Source organism: Ambystoma mexicanum, chromosome 4q (assembly GCF_040938575.1).
Source record: "Ambystoma mexicanum isolate Mex_15411 chromosome 4q, UKY_AmexF1_1, whole genome shotgun sequence".
Classification (NCBI taxonomy): domain Eukaryota; kingdom Metazoa; phylum Chordata; class Amphibia; order Caudata; family Ambystomatidae; genus Ambystoma; species Ambystoma mexicanum.
The window spans coordinates 893769110-893790909 of record NC_090928.1 but is presented as its reverse complement, the minus strand read 5'-3'; positions in this window follow the sequence as shown (position 1 = coordinate 893790909).

Sequence of the window (21800 nt, the reverse complement as noted above, 5' to 3'; positions counted from 1 at the left end):
CTTCCCTGGGATCTCAGTACTGTGCAGAGTATACTGTATTCCGTGGGATCTCAGTACTGTACAGAGTACACTCTATTCCATGGAATCTCAGTACTGTGCAGAGTACACTCTCTTCAGTGGTAGCTCAGTACTGTGCAGAGTATACTCTATTCCCTGGGATCTCAGTACTGTGCAGAGTACACTCTATTCCACTGGAGCTCAGTGCTGTGCAGAGTACACTCTCTTCCATGGGATCTCAGTACTGTGCAGAGTACACTCTATTCCATGGGATCTCAGTACTGTGCAGAGTACACTCTATTCCATGGGAGCTCAGTACTGTTCAGAGTACACTCTCTTCCATGGGATCTCTGTACTGTGCATAGTACACTCTATTCCATGGGATCTCAGTACTGTGCAGAGTACACTCTCTTCCCTGGGATCTCAGTACTGTGCAGAGTACACTCTCTTCCATGGGATCTCAGTACTGTGCAGAGTACACTCTCTTCCATGGTAGCTCAGTACTGTGCAGAGTGCACTCTCTTCCACGCGATCTCGGTACTGTGCAGAGTACACTCTATTCCATGGGATCTCAGTACTGTGCAGAGTACACTCTCTTCAGTGGTAGCTCAGTACTGTGCAGAGTACACTCTCTTCCATGGGATCTCAGTACTGTGAAGAGTACACTCTATTCCATGGGAGCTCAGTACTGTGCAGAGTACACTCTCTTCCATGGGATCTCAGTACTGTGCAGAGTACACTCTATTCAATGGGAGCTCAGTACTGTGCAGAGTACACTTTCTTCAGTGGTAGCTCAGTAATGTGCAGAGTACACTCTATTCCATGGGATCTCAGTACTGTGCAGAGTACACTCTCTTCGGTGGTAGCTCAGTACTCTGCAGAGTATACTCTATTCCATGGGATCTCAGTACTGTGCAGAGTACACTCTATTCCATGGGATCTCAGTACTGTGCAGAGTACACTCTCTTCAGTGGTAGCTCAGTACTGTGCAGAGTACACTCTATTCCATGGGATCTCAGTACTGTGCAGAGTACACTCTCTTTAGTGGTAGCTCAGTACTGTGCAGAGTATACTCTATTCGATGGGATCTCAGTACTGTGCAGAGTACACTCTATTCCATGGGATCTCAGTACTGTGCAGAGTACACTCTCTTCAGTGGTAGCTCAGTACTGTGCAGAGTACACTCTATTCCATGGGATCTCAGTACAGTGCAGAGTACACTCTATTCCATGGGGTCTCAGTACTGTGCAGAGTACACTCTCTTCAGTGGTAGCTCAGTACTGTGCAGAGTACACTCTCTTCCATGGGATCTCAGTACTGTGCAGAGTACACTCTATTCCATGGGAGCTCAGTACTGTGCAGAGAACACTCTCTTCCATGGGATCTCAGTACTGTGCAGAGCACACTGTGTTCCATTGGAGCTCAGTACTCCGCAGAGTACACTCTATTCCATGGGAGCTCAGTACTGTGCCGAGTACACTCTATTCCATGGGAGCTCAGTACTGTGCCAAGTACACTCTCTTCCATGGAATCTCAGTACTGTGCAGAGTACACTCTATTCCATGGGATCTCAGTACTGTGCAGAGTACACTCTCTTCAGTGGTAGCTCAGTACTGTGCAGAGTACACTCTATTCCATGGGATCTCAGTACTGTGCAGAGTACACTCTATTCCATGGGAGCTCAGTACTGTGCAGAGTACACTCTCTTCCATAGGATCTCAGTACTGTGCAGAGTACACTCCCTTCAGTGGTGGCTCAGTACTGTGCAGAGTATACTCTATTCCCTGGGATCTCAGTACTGTGCAGAGTACATTCTATTCCACGGGAGCTCAGTACTGTGCAGAGTACACTCTCTTCCATGGGATCTCAGTACTGTGCAGAGTACACTCTATTCTATGGGATCTCAGTACTGTGCAGAGTACACTCTATTCCATGGGAGCTCAGCACTGTGCAGAGTACACTCTAATCCATGGGATCTCAGTACTGTGCAGAGTACACTCTATTCCATGGGATCTAAGTACTGTGCAGAATACACTCTCTTCAGTGGTAGCTCAGTACTGTGCAGAGTATACTGTATTCCGTGGGATCTCAGTACTGTACAGAGTACACTCTATTCCATGGAATCTCAGTACTGTGCAGAGTACACTCACTTCAGTGGTAGCTCAGTAATGTGCAGAGTATACTCTATTCCCTGGGATCTCAGTACTGTGCAGAGTACACTCTATTCCACTGGAGCTCAGTGCTGTGCAGAGTGTACTCTCTTCCATGGGATCTCAGTACTGTGCAGAGTACACTCTATTCCATGGGATCTCAGTACTGTGCAGAGTACACTCTATTCCATGGGAGCTCAGTACTGTGCAGAGTACACTCTCTTCCATGGGATCTCTGTACTGTGCATAGTACACTCTATTCCATGGGATCTCAGTACTGTGCAGAGTACACTCTCTTCCCTGGGATCTCAGTACTGTGCAGAGTACACTCTCTTCCATGGGATCTCAGTACTGTGCAGAGTACACGCTCTTCCATGGTAGCTCAGTACTGTGCAGAGTGCACTCTCTTCCACGCGATCTCGGTACTGTGCAGAGTATACTCTATTCCATGGGATCTCAGTACTGTGCAGAGTACACTCTCTTCAGTGGTAGCTCAGTACTGTGCAGAGTACACTCTCTTCCATGGGATCTCAGTACTGTGAAGAGTACACTCTATTCCATGGGAGCTCAGTACTGTGCAGAGTACACTCTCTTCCATGGGATCTCAGTACTGTGCAGAGTACACTCTATTCCATGGGAGCTCAGTACTCTGCAGAGTACACTCTCTTCCATGGAATCTCAGTACTGTGCAGAGTACACTCTATTCCATGGGAGCTCAGTACACTGCAGAGTACACTCTATTCAATGGGATCTCAGTACTGTGCAGAGTACACTCTATTACATGGGAGCTCAGTACTGTGCACAGTACACTCTAGTCCATGGGATCTCAGTACTGTGTAGAGTACACTCTATTCTATGGGAGCTCAGTACTGTGCAGAGTACACTCTCTTCAGTGGTAGCTCAGTACTGTGCAAAGTACACTCTGCTCAGTACTGTGCAGAATAAACTCTATTCCATGGGATCTCAGTACTGTGCAGAGTACACTCTATTCCATGGGATCTCAGTACTGTGCAGAGTACACTCGATTCCATGGGAGCTCAGTACTGTGCACAGTACACTCTATTCCATGGGATATCAGTACTGTGCAGAGTACACTCTATTCCATGGGATCTCAGTACTGTGCAGAGTACACTCTCTTCAGTGGTAGCTCAGTACTGTGCAGAGTACACTCTATTCCCTGGGATCTCAGTACTGTGCAGAGTACACTCTATTCCATGGGCGCTCAGTACTGTGCAGAGTACACTCTCTTCCATGGGATCTCAGTACTGTGCAGAGTACACTCTATTCAATGGGTGCTCAGTACTGTGCAGAGTACACTCTCGTGAGCTCAGTACTGTGCAGAGTACACTCTCTTCCATGGAATCTCAGTACTGTGCAGAGTACACTCTATTCCATGGGATCTCAGTACTGTGCAGAGTACACTCTATTCCATGGGAGCTCAGTATTCTGCAGAGTACACTCTATTCCATGGGATCTCAGTACTGTGCAGAGTACACTCTATTCCATGGGAGCTCAGTACTGTGCACAGTACACTCTAGTCCATGGGATCTCAGTACTGTGCAGAGTACACTCTATTCCATGGGAGTTCAGTACTGTGCAGAGTACACTCTCTTCAGTGGTAGCTCAGTACTGTGCAAAGTACACTCTGCTAAGTACTGTGCAGAATAAACTCTATTCCATGGGATCTCAGTACTGTGCAGAGTACACTCTATTCCATGGGATCTCAGTACTGTGCAGAGTACACTCGATTCCATGGGAGCTCAGTACTGTGCACAGTACACTCTATTCCATGGGATATCAGTACTGTGCAGAGTACACTCTATTCCATGGGATCTCAGTACTGTGCAGAGTACACTCTCTTCAGTGGTAGCTCAGTACTGTGCAGAGTACACTCTATTCCCTGGGATCTCAGTACTGTGCAGAGTACACTCTATTCCATGGGCGCTCAGTACTGTGCAGAGTACACTCTCTTCCATGGGATCTCAGTACTGTGCAGAGTACACTCTATTCAATGGGAGCTCAGTACTGTGCAGAGTACACTCTATTCCATGGGCGCTCAGTACTGTGCAGAGTACACTCTCTTCCATGGGATCTCAGTACTGTGCAGAGTACACTCTATTCAATGGGAGCTCAGTACTGTGCAGAGTACACTCTCTTCCATGGGATCTCAGTACTGTGCAGAGTACACTCTATTCCATGGGAGCTCAGTACTGTGCACAGTACACCCTAGTCCATGGGATCTCAGTACTGTGCAGAGTACACTCTATTCCATGGGAGCTCAGTACTGTGCAGAGTACACTCTCTTCAGTGGTAGCTCAGTACTGTGCAGAGTATACTCTATTCCATGGGATCTCAGTACCGTGCAGAGTATACTCTATTCCATGGGATCTCAATGCTGTGCAGAGTACACTCTATTCCATAGGATCGCAGTACTGTGCAGAGTACACTCTATTCCATGGGATCTCAGTACTGTGCAGAGTACACTCTCTTCCATGGGAGCTCAGTACTGTGCAAAGTACACTGTCTTCCATGGGATCTCAGTACTGTGCAGAGTACACTCTATTCCATGGGATCTCAGTACTGTGCAGAGTACACTCTATTCCATGGGCGCTCAGTACTGTGCAGAGTACGCTCTCTTCCATGGGATCTCAGTACTGTGCAGAGTACACTCTATTCAATGAGAGCTCAGTACTGTGCAGAGTACGCTCTCTTCTATGGGAGCTCAGTACTGTGTAGAGTACACTCTATTCCATGGGAGCTCAGTACTGTGCAGAGTACACTCTATTCCATGGGATCTCAGTACTGTGCAGAGTACACTCGATTCCATGGGAGCTCAGTACTGTGCACAGTACACTCTATTCCATGGGATATCAGTACTGTGCAGAGTACACTCTATTCCATGGGATCTCAGTACTGTGCAGAGTACACTCTCTTCAGTGGTATCTCAGTACTGTGCAGAGTACACTCTATTCCCTGGGATCTCAGTACTGTGCAGAGTACACTCTATTCCATGGGCGCTCAGTACTGTGCAGAGTACACTCTCTTCCATGGGATCTCAGTACTGTGCAGAGTACACTCTATTCAATGGGAGCTCAGTACTGTGCAGAGTACACTCTCTTCCATGGGATCTCAGTACTGTGCAGAGTACACTCTATTCCATGGGAGCTCAGTACTGTGCACAGTACACCCTAGTCCATGGGATCTCAGTACTGTGCAGAGTACACTCTATTCCATGGGAGCTCAGTACTGTGCAGAGTACACTCTCTTCAGTGGTAGCTCAGTACTGTGCAGAGTATACTCTATTCCATGGGATCTCAGTACTGTGCAGAGTACACTCTATTCCATGGGATCTCAATGCTGTGCAGAGTACACTCTATTCCATAGGATCGCAGTACTGTGCAGAGTACACTCTATTCCATGGGATCTCAGTACTGTGCAGAGTACACTCTCTTCCATGGGAGCTCAGTACTGTGCAAAGTACACTGTCTTCCATGGGATCTCAGTACTGTGCAGAGTACACTCTATTCCATGGGATCTCAGTACTGTGCAGAGTACACTCTATTCCATGGGCGCTCAGTACTGTGCAGAGTACACTCTCTTCCATGGGATCTCAGTACTGTGCAGAGTACACTCTATTCAATGGGAGCTCAGTACTGTGCAGAGTACACTCTCTTCCATGGGATCTCAGTACTGTGCAGAGCACACTCTATTCCATGGGAGCTCAGTACTGTGCAGAGTACACTCTCTTCCAAGGGATCTCAGTACTGTGCAGAGTACACTCTATTCCATGGGAGCTCAGTACTGTGCAGAGTACACTCTCTTCAGTGGTAGCTCAGTACTGTGCAGAGTATACTCTATTCCATGGGATCTCAGTACTGTGCAGAGTACACTCTATTCCATGGGATCTCAGTACTGTGCAGAGTACACTCTATTCCATGGGAGCTCAGTACTGTGCACAGTACACTCTAGTCCATGGGATCTCAGTACTGTGTAGAGTACACTATATTCCATGGGAGCTCAGTACTGTGCAGAGTACACTCTCTTCAGTGGTAGCTCAGTACTGTGCAAAGTACACTCTATTCCATGGGAGCTCAGTACTGTGCAGAGTAAACTCTATTCCATGGGATCTCAGTACTGTGCAAAGTACACTCGATTCCATGGGAGCTCAGTACTGTGCACAGTACACTCTATTCCATGGGATATCAGTACTGTGCAGAGTACACTCTATTCCATGGGATCTCAGTACTGTGCAGAGTACACTCTCTTCAGTGGTAGCTCAGTACTGTGCAGAGTACACTCTATTCCATGGGATCTCAGTACTGTGCAGAGTAAACTCTATTCCATGGGATCTCAGTACTGTGCAGAGTACACTCTATTCCATGGGATCTCAGTACTGTGCAGAGTACACTCTATTCCATGGGCGCTCAGTACTGTGCAGAGTACACTCTCTTCCACGGGATCTCAGTACTGTGCAGAGTACACTCTATTCAATGGGAGCTCAGTACTGTGCAGAGTACACTCTCTTCCATGGGATCTCAGTACTGTGCAGAGTACACTCTATTCCATGGGAGCTCAGTACTGTGCACAGTACACTCTAGTCCATGGGATCTCAGTACTATGCAGAGAACACTCTATTCCATGGGAGCTCAGTACTGTGCAGAGTACACTCTCTTCAGTGGTAGCTCAGTACTGTGCAGAGTATACTCTATTCCATGGGATCTCAGTACTGTGCAGAGTACACTCTATTCCATGGGATCTCAGTACTGTGCAGAGTACACTCTCTTCTATGGGATCTCAGTACTGTGCAGAGTACACTCTATTCCATGGGATCTCAGTACTGTGCAGAGTACACTCTCTTCAGTGGTAGCTCAGTACTGTGCAAAGTACACTCTCTTCCATGGGATCTCAGTACTGTGCAGATTACACTCTATTCCATGGGAGCTCAGTACTGTGCAGAGTACACTCTCTTCCATGGGATCTCAGTACTGTGCAGAGTACACTCTATTCCATGGGAGCTCAGTACTCTGCAGAGTATACTCTATTCCATGGGAGCTCAGTACTCTGCAGAGTACACTCTATTCCATGGGAGCTCAGTACTGTGCAGAGTACACTCTCTTCCATGGAATCTCAGTACTGTGCAGAGTACACTCTATTCCATGGGATCTCAGTACTGTGCAGAATACACTCTCTTCAGTGGTAGCTCAGTACTGTGCAGAGTACACTCTATTCCATGGGATCTCAGTACTGTGCAGAGTACACTCTATTCCATGGGAGCTCAGTACTGTGCAGAGTACACTCTATTCCATGGGATCTCAGTACTGTGCAGAGTACACTCTATTCCATGGGATCTCAGTACTGTGCAGAGTACACTCTATTCCATGGGATCTCAATACTGTGCAGAGTACACTCTCTTCCCTGGGATCTCAGTACTGTGCAGAGTACACTCTCTTCCATGGGATCTCAGTACTGTGCAGAGTACACTCTCTTCCATGGTAGCTCAGTACTGTACAGAGTACACTCTCTTCCATGGGATCTCGGTACTGTGCAGAGTACACTCTATTCCATGGGATCTCAGTACTATGCAGAGTACACTCTCTTCAGTGGGAGCTCAGTACTGTGCAGAGTACACTATCTTCCATGGGATCTCAGTACTGTGCAGAGTACACTATTCCATGGGATCTCAGTACTGTGCAGAGTACACTCTATTCCATGGGATCCCAGTACTGTGCAGAGTACACTCTCTTCCATGGGATCTCAGTACTGTGCAGAGTACACTCTCTTCAGTGGGAGCTCAGTACTGTGCAAAGTACACTCTCTTCCATGGGATCTCAGTACTGTGCAGAGTACACTATATTCCATGGGATCTCAGTACTGTGCAGAGTACACTCTATTCCATGGGATCTCAGTACTGTGCAGAGTACACTCTCTTCCATGGGATCTCAGTACTGTGCAGAGTACACTCTCTTCAGTGGTAGCTCAGTACTGTGCAGAGTACACTCTATTCCATGGGATCTCAGTACTGTGCAGAGTATACTCTATTCCATGGGATCTCAGTACTGTGCAGAGTACACTCTATTCCATGGGATCTCAGTACTGTGCAGAGTACACTCTCTTCTATGGGATCTCAGTACTGTGCAGAGTACACTCTATTCCATGGGATCTCAGTACTGTGCAGAGTACACTCTCTTCAGTGGTAGCTCAGTACTGTGCAAAGTACACTCTCTTCCATGGGATCTCAGTACTGTGCAGAGTACACTCTATTCCATGGGAGCTCAGTACTGTGCAGAGTACACTCTCTTCCATGGGATCTCAGTACTGTGCAGAGTACACTCTATTCCATGGGAGCTCAGTACTCTGCAGAGTACACTCTATTCCATGGGGGCTCAGTACTGTGCAGAGTACACTCTCTTCCATGGAATCTCAGTACTGTGTAGAGTGCACTCTATTCCATGGGATCTCAGTACTGTGCAGAATACACTCTCTTCAGTGGTAGCTCAGTACTGTGCAGAGTACACTCTATTCCATGGGATCTCAGTACTGTGCAGAGTACACTCTATTCCATGGGAGCTCAGTACTGTGCAGAGTACACTCTATTCCATGGGATCTCAGTACTGTGCAGAGTACACTCTATTCCATGGGAGCTCTGTACTGTGCAGAGTACACTCTCTTCCATGGGATCTCAGTACTGTGCAGAGTACACTCTATTCCATGGGATCTCAGTACTGTGCAGAGTACACTCTCTTCCATGGTAGCTCAGTACTGTGCAGAGTACACTCTCTTCCATGGGATCTCGGTACTGTGCAGAGTACACTCTATTCCATAGAATCTCAGTACTGTGCAGAGTACACTCTCTTCAGTGGTAGCTCAGTACTGTGCAGAGTACACTCTATTCCATGGGATCTCAGTACTGTGCAGAGTACACTCTATTCCATGGGAGCTCAGTACTGTGCAGAGTACACTCTATTCCATGGGATCTCAGTACTGTGCAGAGTACACTCTATTCCATGGGAGCTCTGTACTGTGCAGAGTACACTCTCTTCCATGGGATCTCAGTACTGTGCAGAGTACACTCTATTCCATGGGAGCTCTGTCCTGTGCAGAGTACACTCTCTTCCATGGGATCTCAGTACTGTGCAGAGTACACTCTATTCCATGGGATCTCAGTACTGTGCAGAGTACACTCTATTCCATGGGATCTCAGTACTGTGCAGAGTACACTCTCTTCCCTGGGATCTCAGTACTGTGCAGAGTACACTCTCTTCCATGGGATCTCAGTACTGTGCAGAGTACACTCTCTTCCATGGTAGCTCAGTACTGTACAGAGTACACTCTCTTCCATGGGATCTCGGTACTGTGCAGAGTACACTCTATTCCATGGGATCTCAGTACTATGCAGAGTACACTCTCTTCAGTGGGAGCTCAGTACTGTGCAGAGTACACTATCTTCCATGGGATCTCAGTACTGTGCAGAGTACACTATTCCATGGGATCTCAGTACTGTGCAGAGTACACTCTATTCCATGGGATCCCAGTACTGTGCAGAGTACACTCTCTTCCATGGGATCTCAGTACTGTGCAGAGTACACTCTCTTCAGTGGGAGCTCAGTACTGTGCAAAGTACACTCTCTTCCATGGGATCTCAGTACTGTGCAGAGTACACTATATTCCATGGGATCTCAGTACTGTGCAGAGTACACTCTATTCCATGGGATCTCAGTACTGTGCAGAGTACACTCTCTTCCATGGGATCTCAGTACTGTGCAGAGTACACTCTCTTCAGTGGTAGCTCAGTACTGTGCAGAGTACACTCTATTCCATGGGATCTCAGTACTGTGCAGAGTATACTCTATTCCATGGGATCTCAGTACTGTGCAGAGTACACTCTATTCCATGGGATCTCAGTACTGTGCAGAGTACACTCTCTTCTATGGGATCTCAGTACTGTGCAGAGTACACTCTATTCCATGGGATCTCAGTACTGTGCAGAGTACACTCTCTTCAGTGGTAGCTCAGTACTGTGCAAAGTACACTCTCTTCCATGGGATCTCAGTACTGTGCAGAGTACACTCTATTCCATGGGAGCTCAGTACTGTGCAGAGTACACTCTCTTCCATGGGATCTCAGTACTGTGCAGAGTACACTCTATTCCATGGGAGCTCAGTATTCTGCAGAGTACACTCTATTCCATGGGAGCTCAGTACTGTGCAGAGTACACTCTCTTCCATGGAATCTCAGTACTGTGTAGAGTGCACTCTATTCCATGGGATCTCAGTACTGTGCAGAATACACTCTCTTCAGTGGTAGCTCAGTACTGTGCAGAGTACACTCTATTCCATGGGATCTCAGTACTGTGCAGAGTACACTCTATTCCATGGGATCTCAGTACTGTGCAGAGTACACTCTATTCCATGGGAGCTCTGTACTGTGCAGAGTACACTCTCTTCCATGGGATCTCAGTACTGTGCAGAGTACACTCTATTCCATGGGATCTCAGTACTGTGCAGAGTACACTCTCTTCCATGGTAGCTCAGTACTGTGCAGAGTACACTCTCTTCCATGGGATCTCGGTACTGTGCAGAGTACACTCTATTCCATAGGATCTCAGTACTGTGCAGAGTACACTCTCTTCAGTGGGGGCTCAGTACTGTGCAGAGTACACTATCTTCCATGGGATCTCAGTACTGTGCAGAGTACACTATTCCATGGGATCTCAGTACTGTGCAGAGTACACTCTATTCCATGGGATCTCAGTACTGTGCAGAGTACACTCTCTTCAGTGGTAGCTCAGTACTGTGCAGAGTACACTCTATTCCATGGGATCTCAGTACTGTGCAGAGTACACTCTCTTCCATGGGATCTCAGTACTGTGCAGAGTACACTCTATTCCATGGGCGCTCAGTACTGTGCAGAGTACACTCTCTTCCATAGGATCTCAGTACTGTGCAGAGTACACTCTCTGCAGTGGTAGCTCAGTACTGTGCAGAGTATACTCTATTCCATGTGATCTCAGTACTGTGCAGAGTACATTCTATTCCACGGGAGCTCAGTACTGTGCAGAGTACACTCTCTTCCATGGGATCTCAGTACTGTGCAGAGTACACTCTATTCCATTGGATCTCAGTACTGTGCAGAGTACACTCTATTCCATGGGAGCTTAGCACTGTGCAGAGTACACTCTAGTCCATGGGATCTCAGTACTGTGCAGAGTACACTCTATTCCATGGGATCTCAGTACTGTGCAGAGTACACTCTCTTCAGTGGTAGCTCAGTACTGTGCAGAGTATACTGTATTCCGTGGGATCTCAGTACTGTACAGAGTACACTCTATTCCATGGAATCTCAGTACTGTGCAGAGTACACTCTCTTCAGTGGTAGCTCAGTACTGTGCAGAGTATACTCTATTCCCTGGGATCTCAGTACTGTGCAGAGTACACTCTATTCCACGGGAGCTCAGTGCTGTGCAGAGTACACTCTCTTCCATGGGATCTCAGTACTGTGCAGAGTACACTCTATTCCATGGGATCTCAGTACTGTGCAGAGTACATTCTATTCCATGGGAGCTCAGTACTGTGCAGAGTACACTCTCTTCCTTGGGATCTCTGTACTGTGCATAGTACACTCTATTCCATGGGATCTCAGTACTGTGCAGAGTACACTCTCTTCCCTGGGATCTCAGTACTGTGCAGAGTACACTCTCTTCCATGGGATCTCAGTACTGTGCAGAGTACAATCTCTTCCATGGTAGCTCAGTACTGTGCAGAGTGCACTCTCTTCCACGGGATCTCGGTACTGTGCAGAGTACACTCTATTCCATGGGATCTCAGTACTGTGCAGAGTACACTCTCTTCAGTGGTAGCTCAGTACTGTGCAGAGTACACTCTCTTCCATGGGATCTCAGTACTGTGAAGAGTACACTCTATTCCATGGGAGCTCAGTACTGTGCAGAGTACACTCTCTTCCATGGGATCTCAGTACTGTGCAGAGTACACTCTATTCCATGGGATCTCAGTACTGTGCAGAGTACACTCTTTTCCATGGGAGCTCAGTACTCTGCAGAGTAAACCCTATTCCATGTGAGCTCAGTACTGTGCAGAGTACACTCTCTTCCATGGAATCTCAGTACTGTGCAGAGTACACCATATTCCATGGGATCTCAGTACTGTGCAGAGTACACTCTATTCCATGGGAGCTCAGTACTCTGCAGAGTACACTCTATTCCATGGGATCTCAGTACTGTGCAGAGTACACTCTATTCCATGGGAGCTCAGTACTGTGCACAGTACACTCTAGTCCATGGGATCTCAGTACAGTGCAGAGTACACTCTATTCCATGGGAGCTCAGTACTGTGCAGAGTACACTCTCTTCAGTGGTAGCTCAGTACTGTGCAAAGTACACTCTGCTAAGTACTGTGCAGAATAAACTCTATTCCATGGGATCTCAGTACTGTGCAGAGTACACTCTATTCCATGGGATCTCAGTACTGTGCAGAGTACACTCGATTCCATGGGAGCTCAGTACTGTGCACAGTACACTCTATTCCATGGGATATCAGTACTGTGCAGAGTACACTCTATTCCATGGGATCTCAGTACTGTGCAGAGTACACTCTCTTCAGTGGTAGCTCAGTACTGTGCAGAGTACACTCTATTCCCTGGGATCTCAGTACTGTGCAGAGTACACTCTATTCCATGGGATCTCAGTACTGTGCAGAATACACTCTCTTCAGTGGTAGCTCAGTACTGTGCAGAGTACACTCTATTCCATGGGATCTCAGTACTGTGCAGAGTACACTCTATTCCATGGGAGCTCAGTACTGTGCAGAGTACACTCTATTCCATGGGATCTCAGTACTGTGCAGAGTACACTCTATTCCATGGGAGCTCTGTACTGTGCAGAGTACACTCTCTTCCATGGGATCTCAGTACTGTGCAGAGTACACTCTATTCCATGGGATCTCAGTACTGTGCAGAGTATACTCTCTTCCATGGTAGCTCAGTACTGTGCAGAGTACACTCTCTTCCATGGGATCTCGGTACTGTGCAGAGTACACTCTATTCCATAGGATCTCAGTACTGTGCAGAGTACACTCTCTTCAGTGGGAGCTCAGTACTGTGCAGAGTACACTATCTTCCATGGGATCTCAGTACTGTGCAGAGTACACTATTCCATGGGATCTCAGTACTGTGCAGAGTACACTCTATTCCATGGGATCTCAGTATTGTGCAGAGTACACTCTCTTCAGTGGTAGCTCAGTACTGTGCAGAGTACACTCTATTCCATGGGATCTCAGTACTGTGCAGAGTACACTCTCTTCCATGGGATCTCAGTACTGTGCAGAGTACACTCTATTCCATGGGAGCTCAGTACTGTGCAGAGTACACTCTCTTCCATAGGATCTCAGTACTGTGCAGAGTACACTCTCTGCAGTGGTAGCTCAGTACTGTGCAGAGTATACTCTATTCCATGTGATCTCAGTACTGTGCAGAGTACATTCTATTCCACGGGAGCTCAGTACTGTGCAGAGTACACTCTCTTCCATGGGATCTCAGTACTGTGCAGAGTACACTCTATTCCATTGGATCTCAGTACTGTGCAGAGTACACTCTATTCCATGGGAGCTCACCACTGTGCAGAGTACACTCTAGTCCATGGGATCTCAGTACTGTGCAGAGTACACTCTATTCCATGGGATCTCAGTACTGTGCAGAGTACACTCTCTTCAGTGGTAGCTCAGTACTGTGCAGAGTATACTGTATTCCGTGGGATCTCAGTACTGTACAGAGTACACTCTATTCCATGGAATCTCAGTACTGTGCAGAGTACACTCTCTTCAGTGGTAGCTCAGTACTGTGCAGAGTATACTGTATTCCGTGGGATCTCAGTACTGTACAGAGTACACTCTATTCCATGGAATCTCAGTACTGTGCAGAGTACACTCTCTTCAGTGGTAGCTCAGTACTGTGCAGAGTATACTCTATTCCCTGGGATCTCAGTACTGTGCAGAGTACACTCTATTCCACGGGAGCTCAGTGCTGTGCAGAGTACACTCTCTTCCATGGGATCTCAGTACTGTGCAGAGTACACTCTATTCCATGGGATCTCAGTACTGTGCAGAGTACATTCTATTCCATGGGAGCTCAGTACTGTGCAGAGTACACTCTCTTCCTTGGGATCTCTGTACTGTGCATAGTACACTCTATTCCATGGGATCTCAGTACTGTGCAGAGTACACTCTCTTCCCTGGGATCTCAGTACTGTGCAGAGTACACTCTCTTCCATGGGATCTCAGTACTGTGCAGAGTACAATCTCTTCCATGGTAGCTCAGTACTGTGCAGAGTGCACTCTCTTCCACGGGATCTCGGTACTGTGCAGAGTACACTCTATTCCATGGGATCTCAGTACTGTGCAGAGTACACTCTCTTCAGTGGTAGCTCAGTACTGTGCAGAGTACACTCTCTTCCATGGGATCTCAGTACTGTGAAGAGTACACTCTATTCCATGGGAGCTCAGTACTGTGCAGAGTACACTCTCTTCCATGGGATCTCAGTACTGTGCAGAGTACACTCTATTCCATGGGATCTCAGTACTGTGCAGAGTACACTCTTTTCCATGGGAGCTCAGTACTCTGCAGAGTACACCCTATTCCATGTGAGCTCAGTACTGTGCAGAGTACACTCTCTTCCATGGAATCTCAGTACTGTGCAGAGTACACCATATTCCATGGGATCTCAGTACTGTGCAGAGTACACTCTATTCCATGGGAGCTCAGTACTCTGCAGAGTACACTCTATTCCATGGGATCTCAGTACTGTGCAGAGTACACTCTATTCCATGGGAGCTCAGTACTGTGCACAGTACACTCTAGTCCATGGGATCTCAGTACAGTGCAGAGTACACTCTATTCCATGGGAGCTCAGTACTGTGCAGAGTACACTCTCTTCAGTGGTAGCTCAGTACTGTGCAAAGTACACTCTGCTAAGTACTGTGCAGAATAAACTCTATTCCATGGGATCTCAGTACTGTGCAGAGTACACTCTATTCCATGGGATCTCAGTACTGTGCAGAGTACACTCGATTCCATGGGAGCTCAGTACTGTGCACAGTACACTCTATTCCATGGGATATCAGTACTGTGCAGAGTACACTCTATTCCATGGGATCTCAGTACTGTGCAGAGTACACTCTCTTCAGTGGTAGCTCAGTACTGTGCAGAGTACACTCTATTCCCTGGGATCTCAGTACTGTGCAGAGTACACTCTATTCCATGGGATCTCAGTACTGTGCAGAATACACTCTCTTCAGTGGTAGCTCAGTACTGTGCAGAGTACACTCTATTCCATGGGATCTCAGTACTGTGCAGAGTACACTCTATTCCATGGGAGCTCAGTACTGTGCAGAGTACACTCTATTCCATGGGATCTCAGTACTGTGCAGAGTACACTCTATTCCATGGGAGCTCTGTACTGTGCAGAGTACACTCTCTTCCATGGGATCTCAGTACTGTGCAGAGTACACTCTATTCCATGGGATCTCAGTACTGTGCAGAGTATACTCTCTTCCATGGTAGCTCAGTACTGTGCAGAGTACACTCTCTTCCATGGGATCTCGGTACTGTGCAGAGTACACTCTATTCCATAGGATCTCAGTACTGTGCAGAGTACACTCTCTTCAGTGGGAGCTCAGTACTGTGCAGAGTACACTATCTTCCATGGGATCTCAGTACTGTGCAGAGTACACTATTCCATGGGATCTCAGTACTGTGCAGAGTACACTCTATTCCATGGGATCTCAGTACTGTGCAGAGTACACTCTCTTCAGTGGTAGCTCAGTACTGTGCAGAGTACACTCTATTCCATGGGATCTCAGTACTGTGCAGAGTACACTCTCTTCCATGGGATCTCAGTACTGTGCAGAGTACACTCTATTCCATGGGAGCTCAGTACTGTGCAGAGTACACTCTCTTCCATAGGATCTCAGTACTGTGCAGAGTACACTCTCTGCAGTGGTAGCTCAGTACTGTGCAGAGTATACTCTATTCCATGTGATCTCAGTACTGTGCAGAGTACATTCTATTCCACGGGAGCTCAGTACTGTGCAGAGTACACTCTCTTCCATGGGATCTCAGTACTGTGCAGAGTACACTCTATTCCATTGGATCTCAGTACTGTGCAGAGTACACTCTATTCCATGGGAGCTCACCACTGTGCAGAGTACACTCTAGTCCATGGGATCTCAGTACTGTGCAGAGTACACTCTATTCCATGGGATCTCAGTACTGTGCAGAGTACACTCTCTTCAGTGGTAGCTCAGTACTGTGCAGAGTATACTGTATTCCGTGGGATCTCAGTACTGTACAGAGTACACTCTATTCCATGGAATCTCAGTACTGTGCAGAGTACACTCTCTTCAGTGGTAGCTCAGTACTGTGCAGAGTATACTCTATTCCCTGGGATCTCAGTACTGTGCAGAGTACACTCTATTCCACGGGAGCTCAGTGCTGTGCAGAGTACACTCTCTTCCATGGGATCTCAGTACTGTGCAGAGTACACTCTATTCCATGGGATCTCAGTACTGTGCAGAGTACACTCTATTACATGGGAGCTCAGTACTGTGCAGAGTACACTCTCTTCCATGGGATCTCTGTACTGTGCATAGTACACTCTATTCCATGGGATCTCAGTACTGTGCATAGTACACTCTATTCCATGGGATCTCAGTACTGTGCAGAGTACACTGTCTTCCCTGGGATCTCAGTACTGTGCAGAGTACAATCTCTTCCATGGTAGCTCAGTACTGTGCAGAGTGCACTCTCTTCCACGGGATCTCGGTACTGTGCAGAGTACACTCTATTCCATGGGATCTCAGTACTGTGCAGAGTACACTCTCTTCAGTGGTAGCTCAGTACTGTGCAGAGTACACTCTCTTCCATGGGATCTCAGTACTGTGAAGAGTACACTCTATTCCATGGGAGCTCAGTACTGTGCAGAGTACACTCTCTTCCATGGGATCTCAGTACTGTGCAGAGTAAACTCTATGCCATGGGATCTCAGTACTGTGCAGAGTACACTCTTTTCCATGGGAGCTCAGTACTCTGCAGAGTACACCCTATTCCATGTGAGCTCAGTACTGTGCAGAGTACACTCTCTTCCATGGAATCTCAGTACTGTGCAGAGTACACTCTATTCCATGGGATCTCAGTACTGTGCAGAGTACACTCTATTCCATGGGAGCTCAGTACTCTGCAGAGTACACTCTATTCCATGGGATCTCAGTACTGTGCAGAGTACACTCTATTCCATGGGAGCTCAGTACTGTGCACAGTACACTCTAGTCCATGGGATCTCAGTACTGTGCAGAGTACACTCTATTACATGGGAGCTCAGTACTGTGCAGAGTACACTCTCTTCCATGGGATCTCTGTACTGTGCATAGTACACTCTCTTCCATGGGATCTCTGTACTGTGCAGAGTACACTCTATTCCATGGGATCTCAGTACTGTGCAGAGTACACTCTCTTCCCTGGGATCTCAGTACTGTGCAGAGTACAATCTCTTCCATGGTAGCTCAGTACTGTGCAGAGTGCACTCTCTTCCACGGGATCTCGGTACTGTGCAGAGTACACTCTATTCCATGGGATCTCAGTACTGTGCAGAGTACACTCTCTTCAGTGGTAGCTCAGTACTGTGCAGAGTACACTCTCTTCCATGGGATCTCAGTACTGTGAAGAGTACACTCTATTCCATGGGAGCTCAGTACTGTGCAGAGTACACTCTCTTCCATGGGATCTCAGTACTGTGCAGAGTACACTCTATGCCATGGGATCTCAGTACTGTGCAGAGTACACTCTTTTCCATGGGAGCTCAGTACTCTGCAGAGTACACCCTATTCCATGTGAGCTCAGTACTGTGCAGAGTACACTCTCTTCCATGGAATCTCAGTACTGTGCAGAGTACACTCTATTCCATGGGATCTCAGTACTGTGCAGAGTACACTCTATTCCATGGGAGCTCAGTACTCTGCAGAGTACACTCTATTCCATGGGATCTCAGTACTGTGCAGAGTACACTCTATTCCATGGGAGCTCAGTACTGTGCACAGTACACTCTAGTCCATGGGATCTCAGTACTGTGCAGAGTACACTCTATTCCATGGGAGCTCAGTACTGTGCAAAGTACACTCTGCTAAGTACTGTGCAGAATAATCTCTATTCCATGGGATCTCAGTACTGTGCAGAGTACACTCTCTTCAGTGGTAGCTCAGTACTGTGCAAAGTACACTCTGCTAAGTACTGTGCAGAATAAACTCTATTCCATGGGATCTCAGTACTGTGCAGAGTACACTCTATTCCATGGGATCTCAGTACTGTGCAGAGTACACTCGATTCCATGGGAGCTCAGTACTGTGCACAGTACACTCTATTCCATGGGATATCAGTACTGTGCAGAGTACACTCTATTCCATGGGATCTCAGTACTGTGCAGAGTACACTCTCTTCAGTGGTAGCTCAGTACTGTGCAGAGTACACTCTATTCCCTGGGATCTCAGTACTGTGCAGAGTACACTCTATTCCATGGGCGCTCAGTACTGTGCAGAGTACACTCTCTTCCATGGGATCTCAGTACTGTGCAGAGTACACTCTATTCAATGGGAGCTCAGTACTGTGCAGAGTACACTCTCTTCCATGGGATCTCAGTACTGTGCAGAGTACACTCTATTCCATGGGAGCTCAGTACTGTGCAGAGTACACTCTCTTCAGTGGTAGCTCAGTACTGTGCAGAGTATACTCTATTCCATGGGATCTCAGTACTGTGCAGAGTACACTCTATTCCATGGGATCTCAATGCTGTGCAGAGTACACTCTATTCCATAGGATCTCAGTACTGTGCAGAGTACACTCTATTCCATGGGATCTCAGTACTGTGCAGAGTACACTCTCTTCCATGGGAGCTCAGTACTGTGCAAAGTACACTGTCTTCCATGGGATCTCAGTACTGTGCAGAGTACACTCTATTCCATGGGATCTCAGTACTGTGCAGAGTACACTCTATTCCATGGGCGCTCAGTACTGTGCACAGTACACTCTATTCCATGGGATATCAGTACTGTGCAGAGTACACTCTATTCCATGGGATCTCAGTACTGTGCAGAGTACACTCTCTTCAGTGGTAGCTCAGTACTGTGCAGAGTACACTCTATTCCATGGGCGCTCAGTACTGTGCAGAGTACACTCTCTTCCATGGGATCTCAGTACTGTGCAGAGTACACTCTATTCAATGGGAGCTCAGTACTGTGCAGAGTACACTCTCTTCCATGGTATCTCAGTACTGTGCAGAGTACACTCTATTCCATGGGAGCTCAGTAGTGTGCAGAGTACACTCTCTTCAGTGGTAGCTCAGTACTGTGCAGAGTATACTCTATTCCATGGGATCTCAGTACTGTGCAGAGTACACTCTATTCCATGGGATCTCAATGCTGTGCAGAGTACACTCTATTCCATGAGATCTCAGTACTCCGCAGAGTACACTCTATTCCATGGAAGCTCAGTACTGTGCAGAGTACACTCTATTCCATGGGATCTCAGTACTGTGCAGAGTACACTCTCTTCGGTGGTAGCTCAGTACTGTGCAGAGTACACTCTATTCCATGGAATCTCAGTACTGTGCAGATTACACTCTCTTCAGTGGTAGCTCAGTACTGTGCAGAGTATACTCTATTCCCTGGGATCTCAGTACTGTGCAGAGTACACTCTATTCCACGGGAGCTCAGTGCTGTGCAGAGTACACTCTCTTCCATGGGATCTCAGTACTGTGCAGAGTACACTCTATTCCATGGGATCTCAGTACTGTGCAGAGTACACTCTATTCCATGGGAGCTCAGTACTGTGCAGAGTACACTCTCTTCCATGGGATCTCTGTACTGTGCATAGTACACTCTATTCCATGGGATCTCAGTACTGTGCAGAGTACACTCTCTTCCCTGGGATCTCAGTACTGTGCAGAGTACACTCTCTTCCATGGGATCTCAGTACTGTGCAGAGTACAATCTCTTCCATGGTAGCTCAGTACTGTGCAGAGTGCACTCTCTTCCACGGGATCTCGGTACTGTGCAGAGTACACTCTATTCCATGGGATCTCAGTACTGTGCAGAGTACACTCTCTTCAGTGGTAGCTCAGTACTGTGCAGAGTACACTCTCTTCCATGGGATCTCAGTACTGTGAAGAGTACACTCTATTCCAAGGGAGCTCAGTACTGTGCAGAGTACACTCTCTTCCATGGGATCTCAGTACTGTGCAGAGTACACTCTATTCCATGGGATCTCAGTACTGTGCAGAGTACACTCTTTTCCATGGGAGCTCAGTACTCTGCAAAGTACACCCTATTCCATGTGAGCTCAGTACTGTGCAGAGTACACTCTCTTCCATGGAATCTCAGTACTGTGCAGAGTACACTCTATTCCATGGGATCTCAGTACTGTGCAGAGTACACTCTATTCCATGGGAGCTCAGTACTCTGCAGAGTACACTCTATTCCATGGGATCTCAGTACTGTGCAGAGTACACTCTATTCCATGGGAGCTCAGTACTGTGCACAGTACACTCTAGTCCATGGGATCTCAGTACTGTGCAGAGTACACTCTATTCCATGGGAGCTCAGTACTGTGCAGAGTACACTCTCTTCAGTGGTAGCTCAGTACTGTGCAAAGTACACTCTGCTAAGTACTGTGCAGAATAAACTCTATTCCATGGGATCTCAGTACTGTGCAGAGTACACTCTATTCCATGGGATCTCAGTACTGTGCAGAGTACACTCGATTCCATGGGAGCTCAGTACTGTGCACAGTACACTCTATTCCATGGGATATCAGTACTGTGCAGAGTACTCTCTATTCCATGGGATCTCAGTACTGTGCAGAGTACACTCTCTTCAGTGGTAGCTCAGTACTGTGCAGAGTACACTCTATTCCCTGGGATCTCAGTACTGTGCAGAGTACACTCTATTCCATGGGAGCTCAGTACTGTGCAGAGTACACTCTCTTCCATGGGATCTCAGTACTGTGCAGAGTACACTCTATTCCATGGGAGCTCAGTACTGTGCAGAGTACACTCTCTTCAGTGGTAGCTCAGTACTGTGCAGAGTATACTCTATTCCATGGGATCTCAGTACTGTGCAGAGTACACTCTATTCCATGGGATCTCAGTACTGTGCAGAGTACACTCTATTCCATAGGATCTCAGTACTGTGCAGAGTACACTCTATTCCATGGGATCTCAGTACTGTGCAGAGTACACTCTCTTCCATGGGAGCTCAGTACTGTGCAAAGTACACTGTCTTCCATGGGATCTCAGTACTGTGCAGAGTACACTCTATTCCATGGGATCTCAGTACTGTGCAGAGTACACTCTATTCCATGGGCGCTCAGTACTGTGCAGAGTACACTCTCTTCCATGGGATCTCAGTACTGTGCAGAGTACACTCTATTCAATGGGAGCTCAGTACTGTGCAGAGTACGCTCTCTTCTATGGGATCTCAGTACTGTGCAGAGTACACTCTATTCCATGGGATCTCAGTACTGTGCAGAGTACACTCTCTTCAGTGGTAGCTCAGTACTGTGCAAAGTACACTCTCTTCCATGGGATCTCAGTACTGTGCA